Genomic DNA, 14699 nt, shown 5'->3' with positions numbered 1-14699 from the left:
TTGCTCTTGCATCATATATCCAAACTCTTCACTGTACTTCTGATTGGTGCAGCCGAAGATAATGTCATCCACATATATTTGGCACACAAACAGTTCACCATCATATGTCTTCGTGAAAAGAGTGGGATCCAGGGAACCAGGTATGAAGCCTTTGCTCTTCAGGAAGTATTTGAGTGTATCATACCAGGCTCTAGGGGCTTGTTTGAGGCCATACAGTGTCTTGTTGAGCTTGTATACCATGTCAGGATGTTTTGGATTTTCAAAGCACGGTGGCTGTGCAACATACACTTCTTCTTCAATCTTGCCATTGAGAAAGGCACTTTTCACATCCATTTGATATAGAAGTATGTTATGATGATTTGCATAGGCCAGCAGTATGCGTATAGCTTCAAGCCTTGCCACAGGAGCAAATGTTTCATCGAAGTCAATGCCCTCCACTTGAGTATATCCTTGAGCAACGAGACGAGCTTTGTTTCTGACAACTTGACCATGCTCATCTTGCTTGTTGCGGTATATCCATTTGGTGCCTATTATGTTGTGCTTCCGTGGATCAGGACGCTTAACCAGTTCCTATACATTATTCATCTCAAACTGTTGAAGCTCTTCTTGCATAGCTTGAATCCATTCAGGTTCCATGAAGGCTTCTTCAACTTTCTTGGGCTCTGATATTGAGACGAATGCGAAGTGCCCACAGAAATTTGCTAGCTAAGTTGCCCTTGAACGAGTAAGTGGACCAGGTGCATTGATGCTGTCAATTATTCTGTCAATCTGCACTTCATTGGCAACACGAGGATGTACAGGGCGAAGACTTTGCTCTTGCTGATCTGTGTTGTTGTTGGGAGGAATGTCTTCAGGCTGAGCATTTTCTTCATGTTGATCAGGTGCTGAGATGATAAGTTCTTCTTCAGGATGAGCTTCAGAAGGTATAATCTCTCCAGTTCCCATAAGATTGATTGATTCACTAGCTGGAACTTCATCTAGCACATTTGGCAGTTGCTCTCTTTGTGAACCATTTGTCTCATCGAACCGCACATCCACTGTTTCAACCACTTTGTAATGGAAGAGATTGAAGACTCTATAGGAGTGTGAATCCTTTCCATATCCTAGCATAAAGCCCTCATGTGCTTTTGGTGCAAACTTTGAGGTGTGGTGTGGGTCCTTGATCCAGCACCTTGAGCCAAATACTCTGAAGTAACTGACATTTGGCTTCTTGCCATTTAGGAGTTCATAAGATGTCTTGTTCAGAAGCTTGTGAAGATAAACGCGATTGATTGTATGACACGCAGTGTCAATGGCTTCAGTGCAGAATTTTCTTGGAGTCTTGTATTCATCTAGCATTGTTCTGGCCATCTCAATGAGTGTTCTGTTCTTGCGTTCGACGACGCCATTCTGCTGTGGCGTGTATGGAGCTGAGAATTCATGTGTGATGCCCAAGGTATCAAGATATGTATCAAGGCCAGTGTTCTTGAATTCAGTGCCATTGTCACTTCTGATTTGCTTTATCTTGGCGCCAAAATTGTTCATAGCTCGATTGGCGAAGCGTCTGAAGACATCCTGCACTTCAGTCTTGTAAAGGATTATGTGCACCCAAGTATATCTAGAGTAATCATCAACAATGACAAAGCCATAGAGGCAAGCAGAAGTAGTAAAAGTTGAGTAGTGAGTGGGACCGAAAAGATCCATGTGGAGCAGTTCGAAGGGTTGTGTAGTAGTCATGATTGTCTTCGAAGGATGTTTTGCCCTTGTCATCTTCCCTGCTTCACAGGCACCGCATAAGTGATCTTTCTTGAACTTGACGCCCTCGATGCCTATGACATGCTTCTTCTTTGCAAGGGTGTGGAGGTTCCTCATGCCAGCATGCCCAAGCCTCCGATGCCAAAGGCAGCATTCTGAAGCTTTTGCAAGAAGACATACTACAAGTTGTGGTCCTGCTGAGAAATCTACCACGTACAAATCACCTTTCCGATACCCTTCAAACACTAGACTTGTCAGATTCCATTAGTACCAGGCAACGATATTTTCCAAACATTATGATCATATTCAAATCGCAAAGCATTGAGACAGACATTAAGTTGAAGCCAAGGGATTCAACAAGCATGACTTTATCCATGTGTTGATCCTTTGAGATTGCAACTCTACCTAGACCCAATACCTTACTTTTACGAGTGTCAGCAAATGTGATGTGGCTCTTGTCGGATGGACGTAATGTTGAGTCCATAAGAAGACTTCTTTTTCTAGTCATGTGATTTGTACACCCACTGTCAATAATCCATTCTGAAGACTTTGAAGTCGCTGGTGTCGTACCCTACAGTGCAGTTAGGGGGATAGGCTTCACGAAGAGAATTGTGAAGCATAAACATTGGACGAACTAGTGGGTTATGAAAACTTAGATCCAGATTAGGACTAATAGGGAGTGTAGCATGCGATTCAGGAACGAAGTACATAATGATGCCATTCGGGCATTTTATCTTGCGCCCTACAAGATTTTTAAGGTCCCCAAGCAATAGCATCAGAAGATTTTGTTTTTCTGCTGGAGACCTTTCCCTGCAAAAGAGAGTTAAGCTTTCTTAACCACCCACATCTTCAAGGGTGGCTTAGAAGCAATAAGTCTAAGTGCAGCATCTGAGAATTTTGGCTTTGAAGCCTTAGCAAACAGTCTAGCAGGTGGACAATAGTACTCATAGGAATAGGCAGAATAATTTTTGGTCATATGAACATGACGATTCGAAGAACCGCTCTCATATTCATATGCTTGAGTATGGTTTCCCTGCACAACATTTGCATTAGTGTGACTCAGGTGAGTCCTCTATTTGTATGGAGCCTTTGGACCATATGAAGCCTTTGGTCTGAGGTTTGTCTTCTTCAAGTGAGGTGTCATGAAGACATTCACAGGAACATTTTCTAGACATTTTTTCGAAACCCAGATCTTCTTCATAGGCGGTCCATTCCTGCAGTTAGTACCAATGTACCTGGCAAACACTTCACCATTCTGATTCTTAAACAGTTTATAGTTTGCATCAAAGGATTCATCAATGGTAATGGGGTTAGCACAAGTGAAGCCAGATAAATTGGATGGATCTGCTGAAAGTTCCTTTGCAGCAACCCATGTGGTTTTGGGGTACTGCTCAGGTTTCCAGTAAGAGCCATCTACATTTATTTTCCTTACGAACCCAACACCTTCTTTCCTAGGGTTTCGGTTCAGAATCTGCTTCTTGAGGACATCACATAATGTCTGATGTCCTTTAAGACTTTTGTACATCCCTGTTTCAAGCAATGTCTTCAACCTAGCATTCTCATCAGCAATAGCAGTGGTATCCTCAGCAGAGGGGTTAGTTACCACATCAACAGTTGAAGATATTGCAACAGTAGTAGCAGTGGAACATTCAGCAATAGAAGTAGCATTATCACGCTCAATGCATTTAAGACATGGTGGTTCAAATCCTTCCTGAGCGGGACTGATCTGTTCGGCGCGAAGTGACTCATTTTCCTTTTGAAGATCTTCATGAGCCGCTCTCAATTTCTCAAGTTCTTGCTTCCTTTGAAGATAATCATAGGAAAGCTTTTCATGAGTTTTTGAGAGAGTATCAAGACGATCCTCAAGTTCCTGATACTTAACGTGAAGATTTTTTATGTCTTCAATTAAGGATTCAGATCGAGTCATTTCAGCACCCAACAGATCATCGCTTCTGTCTAACAGTTTTTGAATATGTTCCATAGCTTTCTGTTGTTCAGTTGCAATTTTAGCAAGTGTTTTGTTGCTGGGTTTTGAATCACAGTCAGAGTCATCGTCACTAGATGTTTGATAGCGAGTAGTGCGTGTGTTTACCTTGGCACCGCATGCCATGAAGCAGTAGGTAGGAGTGGAGTCGTTCTTGTCATTTGCGTCGGTGTCGGTGATGCAGTCATTGTCTCCAGTGTTGAAGATGGACTTGGCGATGTATGCTGTAGCCAGACTCGCAATGCCAGAATCCGACTCCTCCTCAGACTCCACCTCTGCCTCCTCAGATGCGGACTCCTCCTCTGAATCCATCTCTTTGCCAAAAAATGCACGTGCCTTGCCAGATAAGCTCTTCTTGTGTGATGAAGACTTTGAGGAAGACTTGGAAGAAGACTTTGAGTATTTCTTCTTCTTCTTGTCGTCAGAATCATATTCCTTGCTCTTCTTCTTTCTTCTGTTCTCATTATCCCACTGTGGACACTCAGAGATGAAGTGTCCAGTTTTCTTGCACTTGTGACATGTTTTCTTCTTGTAGTCATGAGCAGAAGCTTCATCATTCCTTGAGCTTGATCGTGAAGATTTTCTGAAGCCTTTCTTCTTGGTGAATTTTTGGAACTTCTTCACTAGCATTGCAAGTTCCCTTCCAATGCCTTTAGGATCATCAGAACTGCTGTCAGATTCTTCTTCAGATGAGGAAACAGCTTTTGCCTTCAAGGCACGAGTTCGCCCATAGTTTGGACCGTAGATATCTCTTTTCTCAGAAAGCTGAAACTCATGTGTGTTGAGCCTCTCAAGTATGTCAGATGGATCGAGTGTCTTGAAATCAGGACGTTCTTGAATCATCAGGGCTAGAATGTCAAACGAACTATCAAGTGATCTCAGCAGCGTCTTGACGATTTCATGTTTGGTGATCTCAGTGGCGCCGAGGGCTTGAAGCTCATTTGTGATATCAGTGAGCCGATCAAATGTGTGCTGGACATTCTCATTGTCATTTCTCTTGAAGCGGTTGAAGAGGTTGCGAAGTACACTGATTCTTTGATCTCTCTGGGTTGAGACGCCTTCATTGACCTTGGAGAGCCAGTCCCAGACCAGCTTGGATGTCTTCAAGGCACTCACACGGCCATACTGTCCTTTTGTCAGATGGCCACAGATGATATTTTTGGCGATAGAGTCCAGTTGAGTGAACTTCTTGACATCAGCAGCAGTGACACCTTCTCCAGCCTTGGGAACGCCGTTCTCGACGACATACCATAGGTCGACGTCAATGGCTTCAAGATGCATGCGCATCTTATTCTTCCAGTACGGATATTCAGTTCCATCGAAGACGGGGCACACGGCGTAGACTTTGATTATCCCTGCAGTCGACATAGCTAAAACTCCAGGTGGTTAAACCGAATCACACAGAACAAGGGAGCACCTAGCTCTGATACCAATTGAAAGTGCGTTATATCGACTAGAGGGGGGTGAATAGGCGATTTTTATGGAAGTCTTCAAAACGTGAGAGTTATGAAGACAAACAGCGAAGATTATGCCTATTACTATGCAGCGGAAGTTAGATTACACTAGGCCAGCCATGATCATGTATTCAATAGAGAGAAAGCACAATGACAAACAACACCAGTGTAATAAGGATTAGGTAGGAAGAAGTTATGAAGCCAAACAGTTCATATATTCACGTTGTGAAGACAAAAGATAAAGCAAGCATGCAATGGCTTCACAATGTGTAACAGTAAGAAAAGGAAGTGAAGATGAAACCAGTGACTCGTTGAAGACAATGATGTGTTGGACCAGTTCCAGTTGCTGTGACAACTGTACGTCTGGTTGGAGCGGCTAGGTATTTAAGCCTTAGGACACACAGTCCTGGACACCCAGTCCTGAACACACAGTTCAGGACACCAAGTCCTCACCGTATTCTCCTTGAGCTAAGGTCACTTAGTCCTCGCCCAATCACTCTAGTAAGTCTTCAAGGTAGACTCCCAAACCTTCACAGACTTCGTTCACTGGCAATCCACAATGTCTCTTGGATGCTCTAAACGCGACGCCTAACCGTCTGGAGGATTCACAGTCCTCAAGTGTAATAAGTCTTCAGATCACGCAGACACGAAGACTTAAGTGATGCCCAATTTACTCTGGCTCTGGGTGGTTAGGGCTTTTCTCCTCACTAGGAATTTTCTCTCAAAGGCTTCGAGGTGGGTTGCTCTCAAACGACAAAAGCCGTGCACTGAAATATGAGCAGCCAACCGTTTATGGTTGTGAGGGTGGCTATTATAGCCACTTGGCAACCCGACCTGATTTGTCCAAAATGAGCCTGGGTCACTAAGGAACTGACACGTGTCTCAACGGTCAGATTTCAAACTCACATGGCAACTTTGCTTGGGCTACAAGCAAAGCTGAGTTGTCCGGCTCTGGACAAGATTCGCTCTCATTGTCTTCGCTCGAAGACATACGTTTTTTGATTTAGGCATCACTTCAGTCATTCTGACTGGTTCTCCTGGACCCCACTTAACAGTACGGTGGTTCCTATGACTCAACACAAAAGAAAAAGAACTACGAAAGATCTAAGTCTTCGAGCTCCATAGGCTTCATAACGTGTCTTCTTTTGTCATAGTCTTCAATGTGAATATCTTCATATACCACCTTTGTCTTCAATGTCTTCATACAATTTTAGGGGTCATCTTTGATAGTAAAACCGGATCAATAAGGGACTTCTACCTGTGTTTTCCTGCAATTCTCACAAACACATTAGTCCCTCAACTAGGTTTGTCGTCAATACTCCAAAACCAACTAGGGGTGGCACTAGATGCACTTACAGGTTGAATAGATGAATCTGAGATTGTGTGATGCATATCGTATAATCATACCCACGGGTACTTGAGGTGACATTGGAGTATCTAGGTGACATTAGGGTTTTGGTTGATTTGTGTCTTATGGTGTTATTCTAGTACGAACTCTAGGGCTATTTGTGACACTTATAGGAATAGCCCAACGAATTTATTGGAAAGAATAACTTTGAGGTGGTTTCATACCCTACCATAATCTCTTCGTTCGTTCTCCGCTATTAGTGACTTTGGAGTGACTCTTTGTTGCATGTTGAGGGATAGTTATGTGATCCAATTATGTTAGTATTGTTGAGGGAACTTACACTAGTGAAAGTATGAACCCTAGGAGTTGTTTCCTATCATTACAATACCGTTTCCGCTCACTTTTATCACTTGCTACCTTGCTGTTTTTATATTTTCATATTACAAAAACTATTATCTACTATCCATATACCACTTGTATCACCATCTCTTCGCCGAACTAGTGCACCTATACAATTTACCATTGTATTGGGTGTGTTGGGGACACAAGAGACTCTTTGTTATTTGGTTACAAGGTTGCTTGAGAGAGACCATCTTCATCCTACGCCTCCTACAGATTGATAAACCTTAGGTCATCCACTTGAGGGAAATTTGCTTCTGTCCTACAAACCTGTGCACTTGCAGGCCCAATAACGTCTACAAGAAGAAGGTTGTGTAGTAGACATCAATGGGGACGACCGTCGACGTAGGGGAGGAGGCAGACGAGGAGGTAGCTCCCGGCGACGATGAGTGGTGGCGGCTCGGTGATGATGGGACGACGGAGAGGAGAAGAGGATGGGCGGTCTGGTGGGGAGGTGGCGCCGGCGAGGTGGCTTCGGGCGGCAGCATCGGGGTCGGGGCGTCGGTTCGCGCGACGAGCCCCGATACGATCTGGATCAGGCGGGGCGAGCGACGTGGGCGGAGGAGTGGGGGTGTCGGTGGGGTTGACCGGGTGGAGTGGGGGGTTATGGAGAGGGAGTGGGGGTGGATGGGCCGGCAGGCTGGGCCAAAGCCCAGTTGGGTCGGTTGGTTCAGCCACCAGCTGAGCCGAACGGCCCAGTTGGCCAAGGGGTTTCTTTTTTTTGTTTGTTTGTTTTCTATTTTTATTTCTTTATTTTATTTATTTTCTTTTCTATTTTATTTCAATTCAAATTACTTAGGCATTTTCTAAAAATGAGTTTTCTCCACAATAATTACCAGTGCAATATTTGGCACCCACCGAACATTTTTGTTTTGATGTTTGAAAACTTTTGTTGTTTGCCATATGTTGAATTGATTTTCGAATCGGTTTTGATCTAACGAGAGATTAGCAACAGTAACGGAGGTGACGTGGCATCATTAACAGAGTTTTACTATAGCTTAATTATCCCGGCATTACAAAACTCCACCACTACAAGAAATCTCGTCTAGAGATTTTAGGAGGTAGAGGGAAATAGTGCACGGTATTCATCACGCAGGCGGTCCTCACGCTCCCAAGTGGCTTCATCTTCAGAGTGATGCGACCACTGTACCTCGAGGAACTTGATCGCTTTCTGACGTGTGCGGCGTTCAGCTTGGTCGAGAATGCGGACGGGATGCTCTATATAGGAGAGATCCTGTTGCAATTCGAGCACTTCATGATCGACTGCTCGGATTGGTTCCTTGAAGCAACGGCGGAGCTGTGACACGTGGAACTCATCGTGAACCTGAGAAAGGTTCGGCGGAAGCTCCAGTTGATATGCCAGTTTTCCGATATAGCGAGGAGCTAGCTTGCCCTTCATCCCGAAGCTGTGAGCACCCTTAATTGATGTAACTCGAAGATAAGGCTTTTCGCCAGGTTGATAGACCATGTCTTTATGATGATGGTCATACTGACTCTTCTGACGTGACTAAGCAGTCTTGAGATTCTCACGAATAATGCGGACTTGTTCTTCGGCCTGTTGGATAATATCCGGACCAAAGAGTGGACATTCCACAGTTTCTGACCAATTCAGAGGGGTCCGACACTTTTTTCCATATAACACTTCGAAGGGGGCCATCTTCAGACTAGCTTGATAGCTATTATTATAAGAGAACTAGGAATATGGAGGAGATTCCTCCCATTTCTTGCCGAAGGAAATTACACAAGCTCGAAGCATGTCTTCGAGAACTTGGTTGAGACGTTCAACTTGCCCTTGCGACTGAGGATGAAATGCAGTACTGAACGACAGATGAGTTCCCATAGCTTCTTGGAAAATTGCCCAGAATCTTGAAGTGAACAAGCTGCCACGGTCTGAACTGATAACCAGTGGAATACCGTGAAGTGAAACAATTCTGAACATGTAGAGAGTTGCAAGCTGACTAGTTGTGATTGTTTCTTTGACCGCCAGAAAATGAGTAACTTTAGAAAGTCGGTCAATGACGACAAGAATAGCATCATTACCTTTCTGCGATTTGGGAAACCCAGTGACGAAGTCCATCTCAACATGGTCCCATTTCCATTCAGGAATAGTGATAGGTTGCAGAGTTCCAGCAGGCCTTTGATGTTCAGCATTGATATGACGACAAACGTCACACTCAGCAACATATCGAGCAATGTCTTGCTTCATATTAGACCACCAGAATTTCTGACGAATGTCCTCGTACATCTTTGTACTAGTAGGATGGATAGATAGAGGCGTATCATGAGCTTCTTTCATAACCTCCTTTGTCATATCATGGTTTTCCTCCGAACATCGCACCACTAGGCGGCCCTTGAAGTACAAGATGCCATCATCAGCAATAGTGAAGAACGAGGGCCTTCCTTCAACGAGGTAGCGCTTAATCTTATGGGCTTGAGAGTCATAATTCTATAGCATTTTGATGCTATCCACGAGATCAGCTTTAGCAACCAGGTTATTCAGAGAACCATGGGTAACTACGTGGAGGTTCATCTTGCGGCACTCGGGGGGAGGGAGAGCGAGTGCACCTGGAGGAACTATATGGAGGTTCAGCTTTCTGAATTCTTCAACAAGCAAGGGCTGAACTTTGTGAACCTCGAGGTGGTTGCTGTAAGACTTGCGGCTCAAGGCATCATCCATTACATTAGCCTTGCCTGGGGTATAGGATATACCCACGTGAAAGTCTGCAACAGTCTTCATGCATCTCTGTTGACGGAGGTTCAGATCTGGCTGAGTAAACAGATACTTCAGACTTTGGTGGTCGGTGAAGATCTCGCAACGATTACCGAGAAGGTAATGTCGCCACTGCTTCAGAGCATGAATGACAACAGCAAGCTTGAGGTCGTGAACTGGGTAGTTCTGTTCATGAGGGCACAGTTGACGAGAGGCATAATCAATCACTCTGCACTCTTGCATTAGGACACAGCCTAATCATTGACAGGAAGTGAGGGAGTCCTGGATTAGGGGGTGTCCGGATGGCCGGACTATACCTTCAGCCGGACTCCTGGACTATGAAGATACAAGATTGAAGACTTCGTCCCGTGTCCGAAAGGGACTTTCCTTGGCGTGGAAGGCAAGCTTGGCGATACGGATATACAGATCTCCTACCATTGTAATCGACTCTATGTAACCCTAACCCTATCCGGTGTCTATATAAACCGGAGGGTTTTAGTCCGTAGGACAACATACACAACAACAATCATACCATAGGCTAGCTTCTTGGGTTTAGCCTCTCCGATCTCGTGGTAGATCTACTCTTGTACTACCCATATCATCAATATTAATCAAGCAGGATGTAGGGTTTTACCTCCATCAAGAGGGCCCGAACCTGGGTAAAACTTCGTGTCCCTTGTCTCCTATTACCATCCGGCCTAGACGCACAGTTCGGGACCCCCTACCCGAGATCCGCCAGTTTTGACACCGACATTGGTGCTTTCATTGAGAGTTCCTCTATGTGGTCGCCGTCAGGCTTGATGGCTCCTACGATTATCAGTAGTGATGCAGTCCAAGGTGAGACCTTCCTCCCCGGACAGATCTTCGTCTTCGGCGGCTTCGCACTGCGGGCCAATTCACTTGGCCATCTAGAGCAGATCAAAAGCTACGCATCTGGCCGTCAGGTCAGATTTGGAAGTTTAAACTACACGGCTGACATCCACGGGGACTTGATCTTTGACGGATTCGAGCCATTGCCGAGCGCGCCGCACTATCACGATGAGCTTGATCTAGCTCTGCCGCCGAACAGTGCCCTGGAGGCCGCACCCGCATCGGCTTCGACTCTTAATTCAGAGCCAACTGCGCCGATCAAGGACGGGTGGTTGGACACCGCCTCGAGGGCTGTGATCCCAACGGCGATCGAGCCGAACACCAGCCCCGCACTCCATGAAACCCATGACTCCAAGGAGCCGGATGTAACGCCCCAAGGCCGATGTGCCAGTTGTCCTCCAGTTATTCGTTGTTGTTGCCTTGTCATTGCTTGCGTGTCATGCATTGCATATCATGTCATCATGTGCATTTCAATTGAATACATGTTCGTCTCATGCATCCGAGCTTTTTCCCCGTTGTTCGTTTTGCAATCCGGCGCTTCTATGTCACCCGGTGTCCCTTTCTACCTCTTTTCGTGTGCGGGTATTACACATTTTCGGATTGGACCGATACTTGCCAACCGGCCTTGGTTTATTACCGGTAGACCGCATGTCAAGTTTCATACCATTTGGACCTCGTTTGATGCTCCAACGATTAACCGAGGGATCGAAAAGGCCTCGTGTGTGTTGCAAACCAACACCCCTCCAATTTGGACCAAAACACACCAAAACCCTCTCCATCATCTAGAGCGTTCGATCACAATCGCGTGGCCGAAAACCGCACCTCATTTGGACTCTCCTAACTCCCTCTATGCCTATTTAAAGGTTCCCCTCCGAAATTCTCGGTTCTCCTCTCCCGGAACCCTAGATCCATCTTCCCCGTGCCGTCGGACGCGTCCGAACCAGGCGGGACATGTCCAACCTCCCCGCACCGCTGCCACGTGTCAGCTCCTGATTCGCCCGTGCGCCGCCCCACATCGCCGGCCCGGAGAGCCCAGGGCGGGCCCTCCCGGCCCGCGCGCGCCCGCCGCCGCCTGCCCTCGACCGGTCTGCCCCGCCGCCTCTCTTCCCCAATCCCGGCCGCCGCCGGCCACCTCCGCCGCCACGTTGCGCCGCGCCGGCCGCCGTGTCGCCATCTCCGACCGTCCCCGCCCCGCCGCACTCCACGCCGGCGACCGCGCCCCCGGCGCACCTCCACCTCGCCGGCCCCGGATCCGGTGAGATCCGGCCGGCCAGCTCCTCCGGCGACCTCCACCTCTTCCCAGCGACGTCTCCGGCGAAGTTCCAGCGACCTCGACTTCCGCGCGTGAACAGTGATTCTGGCGGGATCTGGACGGTTGACTTTTTATCCCCGAAACCCTAATAATTTGCATTTTTCATCTTGCTATTTCTCCGCATCCGTAGCATATCAAAATGTTCATCTCAGAGAGTACATCATTTCATCTCATTGCATCATTTTCATTTGAGCTCATCTTGATGCCTAAAATGCTGTTGGAACAGTGCTATTTGATTTATTTGTCAGATCTGCTGCACCAAATAGCTATTTGTCATTTTTTTCACGATTAATGTGTGCATGATATGCCCCTGAGCTCTACACGTGTTTTGTTATATGGTTTTCCATCTTTCCAGAGGTGCTATCCATGTATTTTTGTGATGTGTGTGGTGACTAGCACAAGCTTGCAAAGTGGTGCATTCGTTAATGCTGATTTCAGGGACTTAGCAATTTCATGGTGTTTCCTAGTGATCTGTGCCTCTTTTGAGGATGATCAGTAAGGATGATTTGTTAATCTTGTAGTGCTCTATCCATCCATGCCTTTGTTTGCAATTATGGAGCAACCTAGCTTGAGTCAATCGAGCTCTACTTTTGCTATTTCGTAATTCCTTGCAGATTTTCTACTTGTTAGCGATTTTGCCGAGGATGTTGTTGTTGATCCGTGCATGCTATATTGTTGTTCTTCCCATGCCTAGCTTCTATGCCATGTATTCTTGATGGGTGTATGCTTAGTTTGTCATACCTTGCTCTATAGTGAGTGCATCGAGCTCGTAAACATGCCTACTCGTTAACAGATTTGCATGTTCCAGTTTTTCTCTAAGTCTGTAGCCCGATTATGTTTTTGCCATGTTCACATGCTTGCAATTGTATTTTCTGATCCCTTTTGGCTCAAGGTCACTGAGAGACTTTTGTTAAGTGCTTTCAGTAGCTTCATGCCATGCCTTGCTTTGCCATGTTAAGTTCTTGTAGCATGTAGTTTTCGTGCTCCAAAGTGTGCTACCTGATCTGAAATTCCAGGCTTGTGTTAATTTCACAAAGTCTGAAACCTGTTTATCAATTGCACTTTTGCCATGCTTGTTTGAACCTGTTAATGGATGAACTGGCCGTAGCTCAGTGTTCATCTTTTGTCAAGTATCATGAGTGGATGCCTGCCATTTATTTTGTTGCCATGTTGGAGGGATGTAGCATAATTTTCTTGATGCATTTAGATGGCTACATGCTGTTTATCGCAGCCCGGTGCCATATTTGTTTTGCTTGCCATTTCCAAACCGTGCATCCGATTCCAGCGATCTTTATATCGATTTCAACCGAAATCACCTCACCTTTCCAGTGGCACTCTTGGATTTCTATGTTGAGGCCAGGTTCAATCATTCCTTGTCAAATCATGTATATGCATTGCATACCGCATCCCGCATATCATACCTTGTCCATGTGTTGGTTTGTTTACTATGTTGTGTGTTTCTTTCCGGTGTTGCTTCTTCTGGTTGGTTCCGGTAACGTCGTGATTGTGAGGACCCGTTCGTCTATGTCCATTTGTCTTCTTCATGGACTCGTTCTTCTTCCTTGCGGGATTTCAGGCAAGATGACCATACCCTCGAAATCACTTCTATCTTTGCTTGCTAGTTGCTCGCTCTTTTGCTATGCCTATGCTGCGATACCTACCACTTGCTTATCATGCGTCCTATATTGTTGAACCAAGCCTTTAACCCACCTTGTCCTAGCGAACCATTGTTTGGCTATGTTACCGCTTTGCTCAGCCCCTCTTATAGCGTTGTGAGTTGCAGGTGATGTTTGAAGATTGTTCCTTGTTGGAACATGGAGATGTCTTTCCTTGTTGGAACATGTTTACTTGTTGGGATATCATAATATCTCTTATTTAATTAATGCATCTATATACTTGGTAAAGGGTGTAAGGCTCGGCCTTATGCCTAGTGTTTTGTTCCACTCTTGCCACCCTAGTTTCCGTCATATCGGTGTTATGTTCCCGGATTTTGCGTTCCTTACACGGTTGGGCTATAATGGGAACCCCTTGACAGTTCGCCTTGAATAAAACTCCTCCAGCAATGCCCAACCTTGGTTTTTACCATTTGCCACCTAGCCTTTTCTTTCCCTTGGGTTCTGCAGACTCAAGGGTCATCATTATTTTAACCCCCCCCCCGGGCCAGTGCTCCTTTGAGTGTTGGTCCAAACTGTCAGCCGCCAGTGGCCACCAGGGGCAACTATGGGCTGGCCTACCAGAAGTTTGGACAATCCGAGTGTGCCCTGAGAACGAGATATGTGCAGCTCCTATCGGGATTTGTCGGCACATTCGGGCGGTGTTGCTGGACTTGTTTTGTCTTTGTCGAAGTGTCTTGTAGAACCGGGATACCGAGTCTGATCGGAATGTCTCGGGAGAAGGTATATCCTTCGTTGACCATGAGAGCTTGTGATGGGCTAAGTTGGGACACCCCTGCAGGGATTTGAACTTTCGAAAGCCGTGCCCGCGGTTATGGGCAGATGGGAATTTGTTAACGTACGGTTGTAGAAAACCTGAAGATGACCTTAATTAAAATACATCAACCGCGTGTGTAACCGTGATGGTCTCTTTCTGGCGGAGTCCGGGAAGTGAACACGGTGTTGGAGTTATGCTTGACGTAGGTTGTTCTAGGATCACTTCTTGATCATAGTTGTTCGACTGTGCTTTTGCCTTCTCTTCTCGCCCTCTTTTGCGAATAGGTTAGCCACCATATATGCTAGTCGCTTGCTGCAGCTCCACCTCATACCTTTACCTTACCCATAAGCTTAAATAGTCTTGATCGCGAGGGTGTAACATTGCTGAGTCCCCATGACTCACAGATACTTCCAAAACCAGCTTGCAGGTGCCGATGAGTCCATGGAGATGACGCAACC

This window comes from Triticum urartu, chromosome 4 (genome assembly GCF_003073215.2).
Source record: "Triticum urartu cultivar G1812 chromosome 4, Tu2.1, whole genome shotgun sequence".
In the NCBI taxonomy this organism is placed as follows: domain Eukaryota; kingdom Viridiplantae; phylum Streptophyta; class Magnoliopsida; order Poales; family Poaceae; genus Triticum; species Triticum urartu.
This window is presented reverse-complemented; position numbering follows the sequence as displayed.